Genomic DNA, 24222 nt, shown 5'->3' with positions numbered 1-24222 from the left:
AAGGGTTTGCGACTCGTAAATCACAAGGAGGAGGGACAAAAATTTAGAAATCTAGGGTGCTTTAAAAACCTATTTTTTTTTGTCTTAGTGTTTTAACTCTCACAGCTCGTAAATCGTGGAATAAAAAAAATTGAAATGTCCTCGATTATAATCGAGGCTTCTTTCAAGGATGTGTGCGGATTTATTACTCCCAATAATATTTTGAATATTCGTCCTTTAAGGATTTCTTTATCCAAACATTAGCGGTGAATAATAGATAAATTCCCCCAAAAATAAGATTTTTATATTTTTTTTGGAATATTGGCCAATACCCTTTGGAGTTTTACAAACATGTTGTAAAATCCAGAAATGCAAGAAAAACAATTTTGGTGTTTAAGAAATCCATGCAAAAACACATTTTCGAAACTTCCAATGTTTTTTTTTGTATATAAAAAAAGAGCGTTCAAAACATGTTAGGGTATTGGCCGTATGCAACACACAAGAAAATATTTTTTTTTATTTTTTTGTCAAAACGCAAACATCATAATTAGACATACACCAAAATGGAAAGTAGCAAGCCATCATTCATATTACAAGAAACTTGAAACAATTCGTAACAAAAATCGTTCAAAGCCAAATCAGCTTAAAATTCTGTACACTGGAAAGGACTAAGCACGTATGGATGAGGGAGCCGAAGTTTTGAAACTGAAATTTTTAAATCAAAATCCTACTGCATAAGACCATGACTCATGACCTATTTTCTTTTTAACAATCTAAGAGAAAAAAGTAAACTGCCATGCTAGTTTCATACAAAACAACAAAAAAAAAAAAAGCTTGGGACGACATGCTTTCATAACACATATATATCATAGACTAGAAACCAAAACAACGCTATTTCAATAAAATGGAAGGACATGAACAGAAAAGGGAGCTGCTGATGAAGAAAACAAAAGCCCCCTTCCCCGGTTCCTTAATTCTGTCATGCTAGTTTCATACAAAAAAGAAAAGCTTGGGACGACATGCTTTTATAACACATATATATATCATACACTATGAAACCAAAGCAAGACCTGGCCGACTATTTCAATAAAATGGAAGGACACGAACAGAAAAGGGAGCTGCTGATGAAGAAAACAAAAGCCCCCTTCCCCGGTTCCTTAATTCTGTCAACAGCGAAAGACAGGAGATAAAAAAACAGCGGCTAGCCAAAGCTTAACATAGTCACCTATCCAAAACTCAAAACCACGGCAGGAACAACACAAAGCAAACGGGTATTGTACAGTCTAAAATTGAAAACGAATGTGCAAAAACAAAAAAAAAACAAAACAGATACAAAAGATTTAAAGGCAGCGAAGGAGGAGAAAATTAAGACTTACCTGCAGGTCTCACTATTTTCTTTTCTGCAAAGGATGAAATAAAACCAAGCAAACGTTGCTGTCAAGGTTTAGTAACAAAGCTCCCTCTCCGTCTTGTTTTTTTTTCTTTTCTTCCCTCACGATGACACTGGAATGCAAACAAGAAACTCCCTCTATTCTGCGTTTTTTTTTACTCTGCCTCTCTTGCGTTTTTCTTTTATTTTTCTGCTCTCTTTTTGCTATTTTTCTGCTCTCCTTTTTTGCCGCCCCTTGCTAGGTCATTAGAGGGGTTTATATATAGTCTAGAATATCTCTATTTAGGAAAGATTTAATGCATTAATTCTAGGACGTAAATCCCTACTGATTTGCAGTAAAAAAACACAAAAGGAAGCTGCAATATTCTGATTTTGTGCTGGTGCTTTACGTCTGATTTCTTTCCAGTTTTAGAGGAGGGTGTGGCTATTTTCTTTCCTTCCATAGGGCCAGCTGCTCCCTTTCAAATGAGGCAAGAAAAAACGTGGTTGCAGCTCCAAAATTCAGGCATGATGATAAAGGAAAAACAGCAGGAATTTGCAGCGAAAAAAAGGAAAGAAATCAGATGGAGGGTGCAGCTGCAAAGTCTCATTTTCCTTATTCGGTGTGGAAAACAATCCTGTCATTTATGATGATCCAGCCCCCTCTCCAGCTTTCAATATCCTTCTTCAATTCAATCCCTCATTTTAACAATTTTTGATTCAGTCCTTGGTCCAAAAAAAATCCTTCGAATCAGCCCCGCGAACTTGGGCTATATCCTTCCCGCGGCAGAATTTTCTGCCCTCACGTTAGATATTCAAATGGGAATATCTTGAGCTTCTGATATCGAAATCAAGTGATTCAAAAGCCCAAATTCATCTACGCGTCTAGGACTAAAACTTTAATGAAGAAGTCGAAGTGAGATAAAATCTTTTTACAGAACAGAAACTGGCAGTAATCTAGTTGGTCAAAAGGAATCTCCGGGTCTAACTCAAAAACTAACGAATGCCGAGAATCCTGATATGACTGAGAGTATGAACTAAGAACGAACATCACAAAACTAGGCCAAAAATAGAGTTTCTTTAGTGCAGACTCGGGTCAATATCCTTCTCGCGGCAGAATTCTTTGCCTTCACGTTAGATATTCAAATGGGAACATCTTGAGCCTCTGATATTGAAATCAAGTGATTCAAAAGCTCAAATTCATCTACGCGTCTAGGACTACAACTTTGATGAAGGAGTCGAAGTGAGATAAAATCTTTTTACAGAACAGAAACTAGTAGTAATCTAGTTGGTCAAAAAGGTTCTTGATCTGACAATACTGAGCATCCAAATCTAAATGAGAATCTGCTCTAAGAACAATGATCCCAAGGACCTAATAAAGGTGTACGTCAATTTTTCAATATGTAATGAGTGACAGGATATACCTAGGATGGTCAGATATCGTACGAAACTGAGTCAGAATCAGAGCCTAAGTTGGAACCAAAAAATTGCGACAGCAGCAGAACTATTTTTTTAGTGCAAATTCTGAGGGATTTATTCAACCTTAAAGACCAGATAAAAAAGAACGAATTTAGCATTATGAAGACTCCTGATCAACCTAAGAAAACCTGATGATTTTGGTAGTAAAGGGGAAGGATAAAAAGAGCAGAAAACAGCTTAACCAAGGTTTCAAAAAAACAAAATATTTCTTTCTGTGCTTTTGTCAATCTTTTGGCGAATATGAGCTAAACTCCTACACTCTGTTCAAAAGAGGTATACACCGTCTCCAGCACGTGGGGTCCAAAATTGAGTAACAACTGTTCAACAAAATAAACCCTACTAGAAAATTAGGCTAAATATAAACTAGTTTAATAATAGTTTAAAATAAAATAACAAAACCCAAGTTTTAATAAATAAATCCCGATTCGCAAATGTAGACCTTATTAGAATGCCTTCCCATTCTTCAATTGCGATGACAGTTTAAGCTTATATGAAACAAGTCATTTAAAAGCTTCTATCAAAACGTGAGCTTGATTCAATGATTAGATTAAAAGTTATAACCGTTAATATAAAGTTATGTAGTCAAGCTTTAATATTTATTAAATAGTCCTATCTTTCCCTTGAATCACCTTTATCAAAGCTTGATCCTCATTTAAACTCAACTTCATGCTTGTATCCACCTTAAAAGTAATTTTCAAAGCTTGCTTGGCCTAAATATATTGAATCAGCCCATTAAATGCCTCTTTGATCCTTTTAGCTCTTACTCTTGTAATTGACCCAATCAATAAATGCAAAGGATAATGTTGTGTTGCTTGTTGATTTTCATAAAATGGTCTTGATCGTTTTAGATGAAGACCTTCAAAACCTCATTCTTTTTCAATAAATAGCCCTATAAATCACACTCTAGAGAAATAAGAGGAAAAGGAAAGAAAAAAAAATAAAAATAAAAGAGAAAAAAGAGGAGTAGAAAGAATGAATGAAAGAAAAAAAAAGGAAAAGAGAAGAGTGGAAAGAAAAAAAGAAAGAAAAAGAAAGGAAAGGTTGAAGAAATAACATTAAAGAAAACCCTTGAAAAACCTACCTTTTGCAACTATGGAATTCCACCTACCACAACCCTTCTGACCTTTTTTGAGATAATTATAGACTTCAAAGACATGTTTATAAAAACCTAATATTATCTCAATACGACCACTATAGCTCCAGGAAGGGGTGTGATTAGTACTTAAAAGTGCATTTTTATCAAGGTTTTATATCATCATTTTGCACTTGAAGTATCAATAACTCCTTAACTAAAGCATGTTTTATAATAACATATCTAATAATATAAGATACCTTTAATTTATGGTAAATGTTCATCTTAAATGCAGGCCTATCACATAGATGAAAGAATTGATTGATGAGTTGAAGTACTGAAATTGAAAGGACAAAGAGATGGCCAAACTTAGAAAAGAGATGCTGGTGCAGTCCAAACTGGAACACTGTTCGGTAATTGCGTCATATCTGGAGCTGTAGATCTTGGATTTAGGTCCATTTTATATGGATGGAAAGATAAGACATAGGCCTACAACTTTCATGTGGAGCCCAAGATTTAAAAAGGCCGTTTTCAAGTCCAAATTGCAGCAACAACAAAGAAGTCCGAATCTGTCCTGCAGCCCAGACACTGTTTAGTGTTCAGCCCATATCTCGAGTTCTAGAAATCCAAATGATCTCAAATTTTTACCCTGGAAAGATGAGACAATTCTCTAGAACTTTCATGATTGAAGTTTGTTCAGATTATGACGTCATCAATGACGTTTTTGGCAGACAAGAAGATAAGAATTGTCACCAAGTCAAGATGTGGCCACCCACTCATCAATTAGTCAACAAATCAATAGTTCCGAATTTTGGCCTATAAAAGGAGGCATTTGCCATGTATTTAGGCATCTTGGTGTTCAGATCAAGATCATGCTCTTGCTCTCTCTTTATATTTTGTAATGCTTAAGTTTTGCTTATATTAATTTCTTGCTTATGCTTTTCATTTCCTTTCCTTGTTTATTTATGTTTCTTTCTTTCATTATGTGTTGCTAAGTTAATTATGTCAAGGTGAAAAGGGTACACTAATGGTGTAAGAATAAGTATAATATAAACTTAACATGGACCTTAATGTTGGATACTAACATGCTTTATATTTGTTATCTTGTTCACTTTTAATACTTTGCTTGTTAAATGGTTAATCTAGATTTATGTTGTATAACACTTGGTACAACAAATACTTGGCACTTTCATAGCCCATATTGTATGGTATAACCGACACCTGAGCTATGAAAGGAACTTGATTTGTTGTTAACATAAGTTATAATCATGAATGCCTGACAACATTTACAAGTATTAGCATTATTCGAATAAGATAACTAATGTAATCATGTTAACAATTTATAATCCGATTGGAACCTCCTTTGTGTGTGGTTTCCAGTTGAGTAATAAAAAGAGTTTATACTATACTTGTTTGAAATACCATTAGTGGATCCTCTAACCTTGAAATCTGTTTTTTTATCATTGTTTAATTCTCATATTGATCTCCATCTCAAAGCTCTCTGTATTATTACTATTGTTGTTGTATTATTGTTGTTTATAATTTATACAATTAACCTCCCTGTGGTTCGACCCCGGTCTTGCCGGGTTATTTATTACTTCGACACTCCTGCACTTGGGAGAAGACATCAATCTTTTGGTCGTGTCAAGTTTTTGGCGCCGTTGCCGGGGAGGTAAATTCTTGTACAAATTATAGTGTTTATTTTATTTTCTCTTTTTACTTTTCTTGTATTTAACTTTGTTTCTTTTGTGTTGTTTCTTTTTCTATTGTTTTTCTTTTCTTTCTTTTATTCTCTTCCTGCACGTGCATGAGAGTGTGGTCACGTACGTTAAGTGGTAGACTTTGTAGGGTATCCTCATCATTTTCAGAAAATATGGCCGAAGAAGATAATCAGTCGCTTCATAATGAGAATAATAAGAATATTCGGGTTAGAACTCTTAGAGACCACATGAATCCCACAAGAACAAGTGCACCCTCATGCATAGTTTTTCCACCTGATGCATCTCATTTTAATTTTAAGCCAGGCATTATTCAACTTTTACCTTCTTTTCATGGCTTAGATTTAGAAAATCCATATTTGCATTTAAGGGAATTTGAGGAGGTTTGTAACACCTATAATAACTCAAATTGTAGCATGAACACCATTAGGTTAAAGCTTTTTCCTTTTTCACTAAAAGATAAAGCTAAAACTTGGCTACAAAATTTGAGACCTGGATCTATTCGTGCTTGGGATGATATGCAACAACAATTTTTAAAGAAGTTTTTTCCATCTCACAGAACAAACTCTTTCAAAAGACAAATAATCACTTTCTCTCAAAAACCAGGAGAAACATTTTACCAATGTTGGGATAGGTATCGAGACTTGCTTAATACTTGCCCCCATCATGGTTTTGAAACATGGAGATTAGTTTCACATTTTTATGAAGGGTTAACTCCTAGAGATAGGCAAATGGTTGAATTAATGTGCAATGGAACTTTTGAGGATAAAGACCCCAATGAAGCCATGGAATACCTAGACTTGATAGCTGAAAATGCACAAAATTGGGACACTACAGGAACTTATGAGGCACCAAGTAAAACCCAACCTCATACATCTAGTGGAGGTATGTACAACCTTAGGGAAGATCATGACCTCCAAGCCAAGTTTGCATCTTTAGCTAAAAAAGTCGAGGCATTAGAATTAAAAAAGAGTGGTAAACTAAAATCTGTTCAAGACATTGTGTGTCAAATCTGTGAAACCAATGAACATTCAACCCATGACTGTCCAACTTTGCCCTCTTTTAGGGAATGTCTCCATGAACAAGCCCATGCATTAAACAGTTTCCAAAGGCCCAATCATAACCCATACTCGCAAACATACAACCCTGGTTGGAGAAATCACCCAAATTTCAATTGGAAGAGTGATAACAATAATGCTCAAACTTCACAGCCACCGTTTCAAGCACACCATAATTTCCAAAATTCTCATGGATATGCACCTCCTTATGCTCCGCCTCCTAGAGGAAATCTTGAGGAAACATTGCATGCATTTATGGAAAAGCAAGAGGCAATTAACACTCAACTTGCTCAAAGCATGACAGATTTTAAAGATACTCTTGCAAAGTTCACATCTGCTCTCAGTTTCCAAGAGAAAGGTAAGTTTCCATCTTAACCACAACAAAATCCCAAGGGGCAGTACCATGCAAATGCAAGTAGTTCGGGAAGCCAACATATGGATCACGTAAAATCAGTCATCACTCTTCGCAGTGGTAAGGTTATTGAAAAACCCATTCTTGAACCTTGTGAGAATGATGATGAGTCAATCTCTGAGGGTAAGGAAGGGGTTGAATCTGATCATTGCAAAGAAAAGACTGATTCTCCGCCAGCACTTCCATTTCCTCATGCCATGACCAAACAAAGGAAAGTTAATCACAACTCTGAAATTTTTGAAACTTTCAAACAGGTAAGGATCAATATACCTTTGTTGGATGCTATTAAACAGGTTCCTTCTTATGCTAAATTTTTGAAAGATCTGTGCACTGTGAAGAGAAAATTGAATGTGAAAAAGAAAGCCTTTTTAGCCGAACAAGTAAGTGCCATTCTTCAGAACAATAATGCATTGAAATATAAAGACCCTGGTTGTCCTACAATTTCTTGCTTTATTGGAGAACATAAAATTGAAAGAGCCTTACTTGATCTTGGAGCTAGTGTGAATTTACTTCCATATTCAGTTTTTCAAAGTCTCAATCTAGGTGAGTTAAAACCAACTTCTATGACTCTTTTACTTGCCGATAGATCTGTAAAAGTGCCTAGAGGAATAGTTGAAGATGTGTTAGTACAAGTCGATAAATTCATTTACCCTGTAGATTTTATTGTCTTGGACACACAACCTGTTGAAGCATGTAATTCATTTCCTGTTATTTTAGGACGTCCGTTTCTTGCAACTTCTAATGCATTGATTAATTGTAGGAATGGACTGATGAAGCTATCATTTGGGAACATGACATTGGAGATGAATATTTTCAACATTTGCAAGCAACCTGGAGATGATAATGATTTACAAGAAGTAGATTCTATTGAAGAATTAGTTTATGATCAACTTGAATCTACTTTGAGTAAAATTGAATTAGATGAATCTGAAGATTTGCAAATGATTTATTATCAGGAAGAAATCACGGATGAAAAAGACACCGAAAATGTTGATGCGGATCTTTTGTCAAAAGTGACAACAGATTCGACATCCGACATCACACCAATCGATGATTACTTTCCTGACAAATCCTTACTTTCTCTGAGTTCAATGCCTCGGTTTGCTAAAAATATCAATTTCCTTGCCTCAGGTGATTTGCCAACTCATTGGAGTACCGAAGATAAAGGTAAGTTTTTGAACGAAGTGAAGAAATTTTATTGGGATGACCCCTACTTATTCGAATATTGTCCTGATCAAATATTTCAAAGATGCATTCCTGACAATGAGGTAAGTAATGTCATTAAACTTTGTCATTCTGAAGCATGTGAGAGTCATTTCTCGTCAAAAAAGACAGCTGCGAAAATTTTACAAAATGGATTTTATTGGCCCACCATGTTCAAGGACACACATGCATTCTGCAAAACTTGTGAAAATTGTCAAAAAGTTGATTCTGGTCAAAAAGTTTTGCTTTATAATTCTCAACTCCATTTATGTCCTGGAAAGCTAAGATCAAGATGGAGCGGTCCATTTATTGAGAAACATGTGTATCCTTATGGGGCCTTTGATATTGAGAATCCAAAGAATGACAATGTTTCTAAGGGAAATGGACATCGTTTGAAAGCTTACTTTGATAATTTTCCTAGTGAAAATGAATCCATTGGTTTGAATGATCCTATAGATAAAGGTTGATTATTTTGTTTTTCTCACATTGTTTTGTGTTTCTTTTTGGTGTGAATTTTGTTTTGTTAGTCTCTCTCACCCCGGTCAAATGGCGGATAACGGTACTCCGTGACTTCAGTCGGTTCTTTCAGTTTCCCATAATAACTGATATCTGTATATTTGTGCAATTCTTTGCTCTTTCTCCCTTCTTTGACTCTCTTCTCCAATTCTCATTTGAAAATGGACACCACTCTTGAAAAATTGAAAAAGTACTTTCCCGCTCTGCCTCAGAATGCGATTACAAAAATTTACCGTGCTAGGTGTGCAAGATTAAGGTTGTTAATGAATCATGGAATTCCTGAAGATATTCGTTGGCTGATTGAAGCAAAGGTCCGATTATCAGGTGAGTCCTCTAATTCTTTCATTTCACACATGCCTGGAACAGGTAAAAGCACTTTTGCAAAGAAACGTCGTGCAAAACGACTGAAAGTCTGTCACCGATGTGCCAGATGGACTTGTAATGCAACATGTCGTTCTTTAGGAATGGTATCTATAAATCGTGAAGATAAAATACAATTCATTAAGGATGGCCTGAGTAAGGGGTCTTTAGATAATCTTCTATTAACCCTTGAGACGCATCCTAGTGGAGATGTGCATCGTGCAATTCATGATTTATGGCCCCATTTTCATAAAGAACATGATCGACTTAGTCTTGGGAATCTGACTAAAAAAGACCCTGTTTGCCAGTTTTTAAGAAAACTGGATGGGAAGCCTATCCCCGACCCATAGAGGGCGTTTAAGCCGTTCTTGGACGTAAAACCAAGAGAAGATGTGAGCCACAATCACAACTACCTGTACATACACATGCTTTTCAAAATAAATAAATAAATAAATACATAAAGAGAGAGAGAGAGTGTGAGACTCCAGCTGGCCTATATCTAGGTGATATGATTGCATTTTCAAATCCTCATCTATAAAATCTTCTCTTCCTTCCCCTCATTTCTACTCAACCCTTACATTAGACAGATATAGAAGTGTGTAGAAATGGCAGGTCCCTCAAGTTATCACATAAAAAATATTTGTGTTTTCGGTGGATCCAGTCCTGGGAAGGAAATAGTTTTTTTGGAAGCAGCAAATCATCTTGGTCAGGTACTAGCTGAGAAAAAGATTCATTTAGTGTATGGGGGAGGCAGCCTTGGGTTAATGGGGGGTGTAGCAATAGCTGCATTTTTAGGAGGTAGTCAAGTTTTGGGGGTCGTCCCCGAAGCTTTAACGAAAGGGGACATCATTGGAAGAACAATTGGAGAGGAACTACAGGTCTCCACAATGTCTGATCGATTGAATGCAATGTTTAACCATGCTGATGCCTTCATTGCCTTACCAGGTGGTTTGGGCACATTGGAAGAGATCTTTCATATTTCCTCTTGGGCCCAACTTCACATTCACTATAAACCTATAGGTTTGCTCAATGTTAATGGTTTTTATGATAATTTGTTGTCTTTTCTTGATCAAGCTGTGGAACAGGAATTTCTAACATCTTCGGCACGACAAATCATAATCTCTGCTGCTACTGCTGAACAATTGATCGACAAACTACAATCTTTTACCCCTGTAATTGATCCTTCCATGAGTCGCATAAATTGGTCAACTACAGAAAGCCGTAAAAAGCTTAGATTGGATTTGAGCCTTCGTTTGTGAATCCTTGTGTCTTTTGGTTTTATTATTAGCATATTATTTTGTTTTGTTATTTCTTATATTTGTTTAAGTATGTTTCAGGTTTGTCAGTGTTCGTTGTTTCAGGTGATGTCTTCTATACTCTATCTTTCTACCTTAGGACATTGAGGACAATGTCTCGTTTTGGTTGGGGGGAGAGGGTAGTAGTATATAAAAAAAAAAAACCATTTGGCTAAACTGTTCTTACTAGGATGGCAGAGTAAGGGGGAATTTTATTGACTCTTGAGACGCATCTTAGTAAACATTTTCTAATGGTCATTTGCAATATTCATAACAAGGCCTATTAGAATACTTCTTGAAATATTCAGGTTTACAAACTCTCGCATTATTATCACTTGATTCTGCTCATATACTCATTTAACAAGTATTCTTAAACCTTCATTTTCACACACACACTTTAACATATGATTGTGGGTTGCACATTGGATTATTACATTATTTATGTTCTTTTGTTAAAGGTAACAACTAAGGGATAGGGATAGTCTATAATTTGCAAAAAAAAAAAAAAAAAAAAAAAAAAAAAAAGAAAATGATGATAATAAAAACGTAGATAAGTTTGATTTCGTAGCCTCCCTAACCTAAGCAATTAAGCCCGAAGGGGTGTTTTAACACCTAATACCCTAAAGTCAACTGACTTGGGAGCTATTGGCCCAAAGCTTGTTACATGGGTTAAGGAGAAAAGCTTAAGGGAATCAAACATTACACTATCTACGTATCAGTATCTGCAACCCGAGTTACTAAGCTCGTAGGGGTGTCTCAACACCTAATGCCCTAAGACCAACTGGTCTGGGAGTCATTAGCCGAAAGCTCGTTACATGGGTTAAAGATGCATTGTGTATATATATATTAAAAAAAAAAAGAAAAAAAAGAAAAAAGAAGATAATAATCCCAACCCAAGGAAGTTAACCTTAAACATTAGAACATAATATTGTTTTCTTCCAATAAAAGCCCCATCATCTATGTTTTCATACATTGAACACATAAAAAGGAAGGTTTATTAATATCTTGTTTAAGAGGTATTGAGCAGATATATAAATTTAATGAGAGTTTGTTTATCTGGATAGATTAATGGAAGTTGAATGATGAATGCCTTGCTTTGTGGAATTTGCAAATATTTTTTCTATTTTAACGCTTTGATTACTAGGGACTAGTAATAAGCTGGTTGGGGGGTGTGATTAGTACTTAAAAGTGCATTTTTATCAAGGTTTTATATCATCATTTTGCACTTGAAGTATCAATAACTCCTTAACTAAAGCATGTTTTATAATAACATATCTAATAATATAAGATACCTTTAATTTATGGTAAATGTTCATCTTAAATGCAGGCCTATCACATAGATGAAAGAATTGATTGATGAGTTGAAGTACTGAAATTGAAAGGACAAAGAGATGGCCAAACTTAGAAAAGAGATGCTGGTGCAGTCCAAACTGGAACACTGTTCGGTAATTGCGTCATATCTGGAGCTGTAGATCTTGGATTTAGGTCCATTTTATATGGATGGAAAGATAAGACATAGGCCTACAACTTTCATGTGGAGCCCAAGATTTAAAAAGGCCGTTTTCAAGTCCAAATTGCAGCAACAACAAAGAAGTCCGAATCTGTCCTGCAGCCCAGACACTGTTTAGTGTTCAGCCCATATCTCGAGTTCTAGAAGTCCAAATGATCTCAAATTTTTACCCTGGAAAGATGAGACAATTCTCTAGAACTTTCATGATTGAAGTTTGTTCAGATTATGACGTCATCAATGACGTTTTTGGCAGACAAGAAGATAAGAATTGTCACCAAGTCAAGATGTGGCCACCCACTCATCAATTAGTCAACAAATCAATAGTTCCGAATTTTGGCCTATAAAAGGAGGCATTTGCCATGTATTTAGGCATCTTGGTGTTCAGATCAAGATCATGCTCTTGCTCTCTCTTTATATTTTGTAATGCTTAAGTTTTGCTTATATTAATTTCTTGCTTATGCTTTTCATTTCCTTTCCTTGTTTATTTATGTTTCTTTCTTTCATTATGTGTTGCTAAGTTAATTATGTCAAGGTGAAAAGGGTACACTAATGGTGTAAGAATAAGTATAATATAAACTTAACATGGACCTTAATGTTGGATACTAACATGCTTTATATTTGTTATCTTGTTCACTTTTAATACTTTGCTTGTTAAATGGTTAATCTAGATTTATGTTGTATAACACTTGGTACAACAAATACTTGGCACTTTCATAGCCCATACTGTATGGTATAACCGACACCTGAGCTATGAAAGGAACTTGATTTGTTGTTAACATAAGTTATAATCATGAATGCCTGACAACATTTACAAGTATTAGCATTATTCGAATAAGATAACTAATGTAATCATGTTAACAATTTATAATCCGATTGGAACCTCCTTTGTGTGTGGTTTCCAGTTGAGTAATAAAAAGAGTTTATACTATACTTGTTTGAAATACCATTAGTGGATCCTCTAACCTTGAAATCTGTTTTTTTATCATTGTTTAATTCTCATATTGATCTCCATCTCAAAGCTCTCTGTATTATTACTATTGTTGTTGTATTATTGTTGTTTATAATTTATACAATTAACCTCCCTGTGGTTCGACCCCGGTCTTGCCGGGTTATTTATTACTTCGACACTCCTGCACTTGGGAGAAGACATCAATCTTTTGGTCGTGTCAGGGTGGCCTTGTTTTGGACAACAATAGTGGAGACTAAGCCTATAACAACAACCAATATTGGTACTCAAGCTTTTAGTTTTGCTCTTATAGTTTAGGGGTTCTAGCATAGTGGGGTATCTCCAGAAATTATTAGAAATTATTAGTAGTGTTAACAATACTCACAAATTATGGTGGCAACTTGGGTTTTGGGAGAAATCTTTAAGAGATAGTAGTATTATTAGTCCAACAGTGCTAAATGAGTTTTCAAGCTTTATCTTTGTGTTAAATGCCTGGGTTCTTCCAATATAAAGTTTTTAGCGATTCAAGTTATCTAAATTAATAATAGATGTTAATTTAGGTGCCTTAATTTTAATGATACATGGTTTTTTGGCTTGAAGGATGAAATTTTAAAATAATAATAATATATGATAAATTGGGATTGAAGGATAAAATTAAAAATAAATAAAATTTCTAAAAAAAGGTCAAGAACAAAAACTTAAAATCAAAATAATAAGAACTGAAGTTAAAATACCAATAACAAAGAAGGTCAAGCTATAATTTTCAAGGGATGAGAGAGAAAAAAGAAGAAACTAAAATGAAAAGTCTCCCACCAACAAACCACCCTACTTTCATCAACACGCGTCACACTATTAGTAAGAGGGAGCGACAAGGCTTCTAATAACACAATGGATACGCATTTTTAATGACTGAAGATGTTACAGATGTGCGTGGCCACTTCTCATGCGCCTTTACCTTTTCCCATTTAAATAATATTTAATCTATGCAAAAAGATACATTGTCTTTCATGAAACCGATAATAACAAAAAAAAAAAAAAAAACATGGTGAAAATAACATAAGGGTCCTAGTCACATGGTTTAATATTTTTTATTTTAAGGAAAAAAGTTGTTATTTTAATGTGTTTGAAAACATGAAAAGACTTTAATATTCATGTTTGCTAGTATAATTTGTTTTTAATATGGAGGATAATTAGATAATTTATTGAGTTTAAAAATTAAGAAAAGATATATATATATATATAAAAAGACTAAATTACTCCAATATCTAGCTAGTGATGCCATTTTTTCTTAGAAAAGCAAAGATATTATTACACTTTTTCAATGAAGCATGCAAATGTATAGGATGAATAATATTTTTCAAGGGGTTTAACTTTGGTTAACGTATAGAATCTTTTTGATTTATTTGGCTCATTGGTTCTTATGCCCTCACCTTTTCTTTTTCTTTTTCTTTTTCGTTTTCCTTTTTTTTTGTATTTTTTTTGAAGAAGTTCTTATGCTCTATGTTTTCTGTATTTTATTACAAGATGGTTTTGGAATCTAGATTAGTTGAAATTATAATAATGAGTCTATCACGCTTCTATGCTGAATTTACTTTTAAAAAATAACTAAAGAACTTGAAACATTGCTAATTTACTTTTAAAAACAGGAACATGAAACATAAAAAATAAAAAAACGTGGAAGCGAATGCTTGCATTACCATCATTTACTTTTCCTTTATATTTATTTATTTAAGAGTTGTATTGGATTTAAGTTGTCTTTGTGAGTGTCATCGACATGATGATGTCGAGAGACATTTTTAAAATTTATTTTTATTTTTAATTATAACATAATTAAAATTAAAATGGATATTTATTAAAAAATAATAATAATTTAAATTTTGAAGAAAAAAATATTTCTTAGTCTGAATTTCCATTTTTTATTCATGTATTTTTCTTTTAAACAAAAATATGTTTTTTTTATTAGAAGCAAGGGTTTTTTTAAAACAAAAGCTAAATAAAACTAAAATAATTATTAGTAAAAACTTTCAATGATTTAAATTAAGGGAAAAATATATCTTTTTAATTAAAACTCCATTTCTTTAATCATATATTTCTCTGTTTTTTTTTTTTGAAAAACATATTCTTGTTTATCATGAATAATGTTCTTAAAATAAAAATATATCATGACATGAAAAGCTAGTTTCAGTTAAAAAAAAATCATAACTCAATAAGTTAAGAGCAACCATATGAAAAAATAAAAATTAATTAATTTGATAAAATTATATAAAAAATTAATTTTTTATCATTCACTAAAATATTTTTTTGTCACTTCCTATGATCAAAAGATGAAGATTTAAGTTAACCCCATTTTCAAATCCAAAACATCTCTCAATAATTATATTTTTTTGGGGCATGTTTAAAGGTCAAAACCACTTTTATCTAACTCTTCTCTCTAAGATGAACCTATTGATCTCTCTCAAGAGTGGGACAACAATGGTCTATCGATAAATTCATTCTAATCATGGGCACTAAGATAATTTTTTTTTATGAAAAGTGGTCAATCCAAAGCTTTATTTTTTCTCTTATTTTTAGATGGTTTTCTCACTCATCTTTCAACTATCCAGGATTTAAGTATAAATGAAATAATGTTTAGAATCAAAACATAAGCATGTTCCCATTTTGTGAGCTTATTTTTCCAACCATTAGATTTTGTTTTTGTTAATTCTAACGGTGGATATTTGTCTCGTTTTTTTCCAATTTGAAAAATAAACATATTTTTAATTTTTATCCTCTTTCATGCTTTTTTTCCCATCTATAAAGAAATTTAATCCCATCTCTAGCTATTTCTGGTGGAGAAGTTTAACATCCAAGTCTACATTTCGACCTAAAAGTTTTTTCTTATAAATTAATAAATATCCAACACACAGCATGATACCTCGTAATCCTGAAACTCCACAGATGATGCGTGGTGGTCCAGTGGTAAGATCTTGGGACTAAGAGGTTTGCTCCCTCTGTGGTCTCAGATTCGAGCCTGTGGTTGCTCATATGATGGCCACTAGAGACTTACATGGTCGTTAACTTTAGGGCCCGTGGGATTAGTCGAGGTGCGTGCAAGCTGGCCCGGACACCCACGTTAAACTAAAAAAAAAAATATTACCTTTACAACAATCCAATCATCCAAAATCACTACCAAATCCTATTCATAAAATCTACTTATTTTTTATATAACAATTATGTTGAATAAAAATGACGGCGTGTAATGTTTTTTTATTCAATGGATAGTAAATGTCAAAACACAATTTTGAGTTTCCCTGAAATAATAATAATAATAATAATAATAATAATAATGATAAAAATATAATCTAGATTAATCAGACATGCATAATTATTCAGAACGACAGGTGAATGAATAAACTAGAGTCTTGTTGAAGAAACATTGAAAAAGATTTAAGAATGTGGTCAAGACAACACAAATTGAAAGTTTGAGGACTAATAATGATAAAATTATAAGTTTTGTCGCATGTGTGCGACGTCGCGGCGATCGTCCTCTCTAGGATCTGAAAATTGAGAAGACAAAGATTTCTTGTCTTATCAGTGGAAAGAGAAAATGAGAGTCACTACCTAATATTTTGATAACTAGAAACCCTAATTGGTCTTAGAGATCGGGCACATAGACTGGTTGCATAAAGAAAATGTATTAGTGCCCCAAATACGTCTTATCTAAGGTAAGCTGCATTATTTAATTGTTTAATATAAATTAAGGTATTGTCGTGTTTTCTAATGGTTGGTCTGTCTAAGATTTAAGAACAGTCCTTCTCGGTAAGAAAATCCTTATTTTATCGGGTAAAACTCAACCGTTCTAATATCGATAAAAAGAAGAATTAACTTTTATTTAATATTTGAAATACATCTTACGTATAAGTTTGTAATCCCAGATATTAAAAAAAATATTTTTTTTGGTATTTTTGAAATATTGACCTAGTTCTCATAATTTTAATAAATTGGTTATTAAACCTCAAAATGCATGCTAATACATATTTTTTTGGAAATTTCTTACAAGCTTAAGAGACTTGGCCATATGCATGAAAACAAAACATATTTTTTATATATATAATTTTTGCAACATTTTGGAGAAAACTGGGTATTTTAATACCAAATTTATATCTTTACAGTATAAAAATACAAACCAATATGAATCAAAATTGGTAAAAAAATACACGGGAAAATCACAAAGTTTGAAAGGATGTTTTTGGATTTTTTTAATAAATAATATTATATTATATAATGTTATTAATATATAATGGGATGGGCTGGCCCAAATATATGGGTTGAGCCCATCCTGACTGGGCCTAAATTGGTCCAGTAGAAATTGGGTCGAGGTTAGCCCAAAGGTGTTGGGCTAACATCGGCCTAAAAGAGTGTTGGGCCGGTGTCAGCCCAAAGATATTTTTTTCTTTTTTTTTGGATTGGGCCGGACCAGAGCTAGCTATTTTGGTCGGGCTGGCACTAGTCTGACCTAGTGAATAGTAAAGAACTCTTCACTGTTCACATGAACAGTGGAGAGTGAATTAATTCACTCTTCACTTTTCACTTGTAGAATAGTGGAGCAACCGAAGAAGGAGAAGAAGAAGGAGGAGGAGGAGAGGGGAGGCTGACTTGGCGGTAGTGTTGGTGGTGCAGTCATTTACGGTGGCGGTGTTGTGGTAGCAGGTGGTGGTTCGCGGTTGTTCTTCCTCTTTTCTCATTTTTATTTCTCTTTATTTCTCTCTCTCTCTCTCTCCCTCTCTCTTTTCCTGCTTTTTCCCTTTTCCTTTCCTTTTCTTTCATTCCTCTTTCTTTCATTTTCTCCCTTGTTTTTTGTTTTTTTTTCTCTCGTCCCTTTTCATTCTTTTCTTCCTTCTCTGTTTTCCCTTATTTCTTTCTCTCTTTCTTTCTCTTCTGTTTCTCTCTTCTTTTCCTTCTTTTTTTTCTCTGTTTTTCTACATCTTTTTGTCTCCCTTAGTTGTCCTCTCTTTTGTCCCCCCTCTTTCTCTCCTCTCTAATTGTTGTCCCCCTCTCACCGCCTGGTAAGGGGGTATTTATAAAGGCAGGGGGAGCGGGAGCTACCCTAGCCCTGTCTAGTCATGGTGGCGGGGTCGGGTTGCTAGGGCGACCTTTGTGAAGCCATCTTAGAGTCGCCCATAAGGCATGACTCTCCTGGTTTTTTCATCATTGTGGGAGGCCATGAGGGGGTGTGGGTTATGTCGAGGTTTTTGGGGAAATGGAATGGGGGGAGAGAGAGAGAGAGAGAAACAAAAGTTGGAAAGGAGGGGAAGAAGTTCTTCCCCTGCCTTTGCGCGTCAGGGGAAGAAGATGGCGTACAATGTTGTTTAAAACGACACTGTTTCGTCTGTCTCTCTGATTTTTTATGAACAATGCATGAAACGGTGTCGTTTTGTACAAAATACGCCGTTTCATTTAAATAAAAAGGCGTCAAATAGTGTCAATCCCAAATCAGTCCTTAATTTTTAAAAAATCAATTCAATTACATCCCTGTCAAATTCAAACGCCAGCCCTGAATTTGGCCGCCCTTTCCACTTTGGTCCTTGGTTTTGAATTTGTGCATTTTGACCTTTAATTGATCAACAAACTTTCAATTTCTTCAATTTAGCCTTTGATTTGGTCAATTCCAACCCTTATATTCACGCGCCCTTTCCAGTTTGGTCCTTGGTTTTGGATTTCTTCAATCAAGTCCCTAATTGTTCATCAAACTTTAATATTTATGCAATTAAGCCCCTGATTTGACCAAATTAACTCTTAAAAATTATAATTCGACCCCCAAACTTTTATTTTTTCTAATTAAAGCTTAAGTTGACTAAAAAATCAATTTTCCATGCAATCAAACCCTTTATAACTCAATTAATCTTTCAACAAAATCTAATTGAGTCCTTTTACTGTTAAAATATGGGTACGAGATCTAAAAGAAAGATAAAATATAAATTGGAATTTGGCCTATTTCCTCTTATTATGCAATTTGAATTTTTATTTTAAATAAAATATCAACTTCACGAGGACATAAACGTTTTAATGATTTTATCATACTTGAGTCAATTCTTTAATAAAAATAAAATGTCATATTTTTTTTTCTCTAAAAAACCATAAAATTTCAACTTTTCAAGAACACAAACTTTATAAGGATTTTAGCACTCACAACTCTTTAATGAATAAAAAAACAATTACAGTTTTTTTGGGGGAAAAACAAGATTATGTTTTTTAATGACAAAATTCAACTTGTTGACAAAACCTTTTAAGTATTATACCATTCAGAAGCTGATTCAATGGAGAAAAACAAAATTATTCTCACATCATTTAGGAAAATTAAATCACATCCTTTAGACGACAAAATTCGACATCTCACAACAAAGTCAGTCCATATAAACACAAGTTACACAATAACCCCACAAGCGCCCATATACATAAATATAAAACATAAATCACAAATTACTCGAAACAAGATAAAGAATTACCAACAATCAAACATGTATTCGAGAATCAAAATCCAATATATATTGCAAAGAATTCTGACAATAAGGAAATCAGAACATTAGGATTCAAAATTGACTTTTGCGAGTTATTGGGGTTGATTGGAACTGGACCAAATGGTGTTTACACGCGGAAGGACGGGTTGGATTGCGAGGCTTCATTTCATGCGCTAACGAGTCTGGGTGGCGTGTGGACCTACTGATCATCTACTTCTCGTCTTCTCTTTCCACACTATATCGGCGGTGGAATCCATCTCCTTCGATCAAGAGAGATCGCTGGTGAAGAAGTTTCTATTGTTGTTTTCTTCACTGCTAATGATATCCTGCTGATTTTTTCTGGGTTGTGTTGTCGCTACTGTTGGCATTCGTGCTAATGATCAAGCAACGTTGTGTGGGGAAGAGAAGGGCAGTAGATGGCCAGCGCTGCGGTGCTGGTGATAATGGTCGAAATCTGATTATAGCTGGATTATTATGGAGAATGACATTTTTGGGGCTACGGTTTTTTGTCTTTTTCATTTTTTTTGGCTTCTTTTGCTTGCCTTTTACTTTTGTTTTAGTTGGATAAATTCTCTCCTTGCAAGGGTGTCTCTTTATATATATATATATATATATATATATATAAAGGATTACTAATTAATTAAATTTTCTATTAACAAAATAAATATTGATTGAACTTTATTGAAAACATATTTTTTCAAAACTTTTATTTTTTTTAAATACATGAAATAATTGGGGGTAAAAAATGCGTTATGAAAAAATAATATTCTAAATATACTTTTAATTTATTTATTTTAATAAATTTAAATTTAAATTAAAAAAAAAAATTAAAAACCAAAAATATACCATGCATCTAGGCCTTGGTGTCCTAGTGCGCACTTGACCCATAAAAACCACTTCGAGGCCTACGCACTTAGCCTTTCCATTGTTTTTTGCTTGGCTATTTGTCTACGTTTTTTCTTTAAAAAATAAAATTATATTACGTGTTATTTGCGTACCAATTTCCAACCACTAAAAAATTAGTTGCAAAATGAGGTTAGTTATTTTTTTAAAAAATTATTTTTCAATCTATTTTCATTTAAAAATATCTAATAAATATCATTTAATATCTAATAAAATCAAAGGATATGTTTTGAAGAATTTATTTGTTTTTGTATTTTGAAAGTGATTTTAAAAAAATTATTTTATTTTATTTTTATTTTAAATTAATTATTTTTGATTTTTTAGATTATTTTAATATACTGGTGTTAAAAATAAATTAAAAAAATAATAAAAAAATATATTATTTTAATATATTTTAAAATAAAAATTCTTTTGAAAAATAATCAATACTATGATAATCAAAGTTATGAACCTATGCTGCTAAGAAGTTAAGAACCTCTCCGAAATTGGTGCTCAAAAGCAAAGAGAGTGCATCGTCGATAGCATAGTTATTAAACCCGGCCCGGCCCGGCGGGTCGACCCGGGACCCGGTCGACCCGGTGGCTGGACCGGTTCGGGTTTAATAAAAGACCGGCTGTTGCAACAGCCCGGCCAAACCCGGGCGACCCGGCGGGTCGACCCGGAACCCGGGTGACCCGGGCGAACCCGGACGAGACCCGGCTTTCTTTTTCTTTTTCTTTTTTTCTTTTTTTTTCAAATGTGAGATTTGAAACCCATTAGTATATATACTCTATGTTTTCATGAAAAAAACCATGTTTTTTCAATGTGGGATAAAAAAACCTTTTGATTTAAATATTTCAACTTAAAAGGATAACATAGTATCTTTTCAATGTGGGATTTGAAGCCCTTTCATATATATACACTATGTTCCCATGAAAAAAACCATGTTTTTTCAATGTGGGATTTGAAGCCCTTTCATATATATACACTATGTTCCCATGAAAAAAACCATGTTTTTTCAATGTTTTTTCAATGTGGGATAAAAAAACCTTTTGGTTTAAATATTTCAACTTAAAAGGATAACATAGTATCTTTTCAATGTGGGATTTGAAGCCCTTTCATATATATACACTATGTTCCCATGAAAAAAACCATGTTTTTTCAATGTGGGATTTGAAGCCCTTTCATATATATACACTATGTTCCCATGAAAAAAACCATGTTTTTTCAATGTAGGATAAAAAAACCTTTTGGTTTAAATACTTCAACTTAAAAGGATAACATAGTATCTTTTCAATGTGGGATTTGAAACCCTTTCATATATATACACTATGTTCCCATGAAAAAAACCATGTTTTTTCAATGTGGGATAAAAAAACCTTTTGGTTTAAATACTTCAACTTAAAAGGATAACATGGTATCTTTTCAATGTGGGATTTGAAACCCTTTCATATATATACACTATGTTCCCATGAAAAAAACCATGTTTTTTCAATGTGGGATAAAAAAACCTTTTGGTTTAAATACTTCAACTTAAAAGGATAACATGGTATCTTTTCAATGTGGGATTTGAAACCCTTTCATATATATACTCTATGTTCCCATGAAAAAAAACCATGTTTTTTCAATGTGGGATAAAAAAACCTTTTGGTTTAAATACTTCAACTTAAAAGGATAACATGATATCTTTTCAATGTGGGATTTGAAACCCTTTCATATATATATTCTATGTTCCCATGAAAAAAACCATGTTTTTTCAATGTGGGATTTGAAACCCATTAGTATATATACTCTATATTCCCAAGAAAAAAATCATGTTTTTTCAATGTGGGATAAAAAACCTTTTGGTTTAAATACTTCAACTTAAAAGGATAATATATTATCTTTTCAATGTGGGATTTGAAACTCATTAGTATATATACTCTATGTTTCCAAGAACAAAATTATGTTTTTTTAATGTGGGATAAAAAAAAATTTTAGTTTAAATACTTTAACTTAAAAGCTTAACATAATATATTTTTAATGTAGGATAAAAAAAATTTTAAAATATTCTTTTAAACTTTATAATATGTATAATCTATATTTACATGGATTTTTTTATATGAAATATTAAAATTTTAATTTTTTTTAAATTTTTCCGGGTTAATCCGGGTTGACCCGAGTTGACCCGGGTTGACCCATGAAACCCGGGACCCGGCCCCTTGGCCGGGTCAACCCCCGGGCCGGGTTTAATAACTATGGTCGATAGTGGAAGCCAAAAGGAAAAGAAAATAACTTTCTTGTTTTATTAGAGACTCTCCACGTGGATGCTAGTGGAGCAGTACTGTTGTATCGAGAATCTGCATTTTTATTAGGAATGATAAAAAAAATAAAAAAACAGATTAAACTAAAAAAACTAAAAAAAAAATAATTGAAAAAACCGAACCGTGAAAATAAACAGATTAAAATTTTGAAAAAATCAGCCGGTTCGGTTCAGTTCCGGTTTTATAAGTCTGAAACCGAAAAAACTGAACCGAACCGAACCCAAATAAAAAAAAACCGGAAAAAAACCGAATCAAAACAGAGCCAAACCAGAAAAACTGAGCCAAAACCGAGTCAAACTGGAAAATTCGAGCCAAAACCGAGAAAATTCGAGCCAAAACCGGGAAAGCCGAGCCAAAACTGGGAAAACCGAGCCAAACCCGTTTGAACCGGTTTTTGTCCTAAAAAACCGAACCAAACCGAAACCAGTCGGTTTGAACCGGTTTCGGTATTTTTTTTTAATTTCGGTTTGGTTATTTTTTTTAATAAAAACCAAACCGAACCAAAAATGATTACCCCTAATTTTCATTATGGTTTGCTCATTTGTGACTGTTTCTTTTTTTATTTTTTATTTTTTTCTCCTATATGGTCATGCACTCATTCTACCTTCTCAAGTACTGGATGAGTGGTCTTCTATTAATTACCAAAGTAAGAAAAAAGAAAAGAAAAAAAAGAAGAAATTTGCAATTTATGGTAATTTATGTTTTAATGTATATATTGACTTAATAATCAATGGGTTTCCACAATATAATGGTTTTTCAATATTATCAAAAGGTCACCGGTTCAATTCTTAATAAAGGTAGTAAAACAAGACTTGGCTCCATCTCATGCAAGAGGAGGACAAAATTAGCTCCTTATCTTTGACTGCCTAAATATTTGGCACAATGTATAGTGGTATTCTAACTATAAACTATTGTTGTATAGTTTATGAAATGTTTTTAATTCATTATTTAAAAAAAAAAAGTATACAATACTGTTTAAATTTATTTTATTGTCTAACGAGACAAGATTAAGTTTAAAAAGAGATATATGTTAGCAAACTTGATAAAAAAAACTTATAACTTTTAATTTGACCATTGAATTATATTTAAATTATATTAAGAGATTCTATAGTTCATTTCTATAAAGGGTTATCTAGTTGTAACCAGTCGTAGTCTATAAGATCTCCAAATCAAGCCCAGAAGATATTATTTATTTTTTCTTTCATCTTTGTTTTTTTTATTTCCTAGTTTGTTTAGGAATTTATTACATTTTCTTTTAATTTTGAATTTTCTAATTTATTTAGTATAGCTTTTTTAGGTTTATTTAGGATTTTTAAACCAGTAATTTTCTCTTCAATTAGGCCGTTGACTCCTTAAAAGATTTAAATTCTCTTCAATTAAGCCGACTTCCTAAAAGGTTTAAGAATTTTTAAACCTTTTAGAGAGTCAACGGTTTAATTAAAGAGAAAATTATTTATTAATAAAATTTTAAATTAAAAAAATTATTGTTTTTCTTATATTGTTTTATTGTATCACATATAATAATAAACCCTTAATGCTGGACACTTAATTATTAATAAGCAATAACCCCAATAATTCGAAGTTAATTTAGAATAGGTTTTCAGAAGATAATTTCTAGCTATA

The sequence above is a fragment of the Populus trichocarpa genome, chromosome 13 (assembly GCF_000002775.5).
Source record: "Populus trichocarpa isolate Nisqually-1 chromosome 13, P.trichocarpa_v4.1, whole genome shotgun sequence".
NCBI lineage: Eukaryota > Viridiplantae > Streptophyta > Magnoliopsida > Malpighiales > Salicaceae > Populus > Populus trichocarpa.
This window is presented reverse-complemented; position numbering follows the sequence as displayed.